This window comes from Pteropus alecto, unplaced genomic scaffold (genome assembly GCF_000325575.1).
Source record: "Pteropus alecto unplaced genomic scaffold, ASM32557v1 scaffold40, whole genome shotgun sequence".
NCBI lineage: Eukaryota > Metazoa > Chordata > Mammalia > Chiroptera > Pteropodidae > Pteropus > Pteropus alecto.
In genome coordinates this window covers 20643744-20645010 of record NW_006431919.1, presented here as the reverse complement: position 1 = coordinate 20645010, position 1267 = coordinate 20643744, and the positions used below count along the sequence as shown (strand labels likewise).

Here is a 1267-nt window from a genome sequence, read left to right as displayed (position 1 = left end):
TCATTCCCTCTGGAGAAATGGGGCGGGGGGGGGCATCATTCCCTACATTCTCTGCTGGTGTCGGCAGCTGCTGGCAGATGGAAGGCAGGCCAGGCTTGGCTTTCTTCTCGGAGGCATTTGACTCAGAGCCCTGCCCAAGTCAGATGCTGCCTCCCTCTCTTCCTGCTTTTCTATGTCTATTGTCTCACTGTCCCTCTCACTCTGCCTGAGGCCACACTGTGGAGTGTTATCTATCCGTTTTCTAATAAAATTTCCTAAGTCAGATGCTGACTTTCAGCCCTGTGTGGCTGCTTCCCCTGCAGACTTAGGCCAGTCCTGCACTTGAGGGTGCGCAGAAAGGTACCCACATTCCAGTTACAAGGCAGAACCCGGACTCCCCCAGAGCCAACTAGAGCCACCTCTGCCAAACATCCCCTTGACCTGCCCCCAGCCTTGGACGCAGGGTGCCAGCCTGCAAACCCCTGGGAAAGTCCCCCCTTTGGCTGTGCAGGTACTGTCACTCCAGGTGAGCTGGCAGGCGAGGGTGGTGGCCCTGTCCTCAGCCTGAGCCCCAGGCCTGTGAGGGTAGCCTAGGAGCCAATACTACTGTGGCACCCCATTCCAAGAAGATACTAAGATCAGAAAGAGACCCTCTCCCAGGAAGCCCCCACTCACAGGGTCAACCACCCTACCCCGAGGTACTGTACCTCAACACCTCACTCCCCAACATCTATATAGCCCCACTCCCCACTCTTGAAGCAGCTGGACCTCAGAACCCAGTGAGAAAAAGGTTATTTGGGGGACAGGTAGAAAAACCAGACCAGAGAAATCTTTTAAAAATAAGGTCTGGAGGCCAGGATCCTTAACTCCTCACGCAAGCCCGCCAGCCATCCAAGACTGTTCAATGTCATGGTTAGAACACCTCAATCCCCCCAGAAGATCGGGCTGGCCTGGCCTGGCCTGCCCCACCCTTCTCCCAGCTGTACCACTGCCCAAAACCCATCCACACCACGAAGACACGTTTCTTTAAGGTGTGCACTTTATTGAACTGGTCTCAAGTTTCAGTGTACAGGTAAGCCCTGGCTGCCTCCACACCTCGACCACCTCCCCGGGAGACCAAAAGCCTTCATACATCTCAAGTTGTGGGACGAAAAGGGGGCCATGATGGCTGACCATTCAAAATAAAACAAAACAAAAAAAAACAAGTATTAAGGCGAAGATTAAAAAAATTTGGATTACATAATTTACACAAAAGCAATGCTATCACCCTCCCCTGTGTGGACTCGGG

General features: G+C 53.2%; 1 protein-coding gene across 1 annotated transcript in view; it reads right to left on the bottom strand.

Annotated features, from left to right (window-relative positions):
• Positions 1-1000: 1000 nt before the first annotated feature.
• Positions 1001-1267, bottom strand: part of ACTB (actin beta) — a 3445-nt gene continuing 3178 nt past the window's right edge. Inside the window, exon 6 of the mRNA XM_006906563.3 lies at positions 1001-1267. This exon is cut by the window's right edge and continues 480 nt beyond it. The gene's annotated coding sequence lies outside the window, so the exon portion shown is untranslated.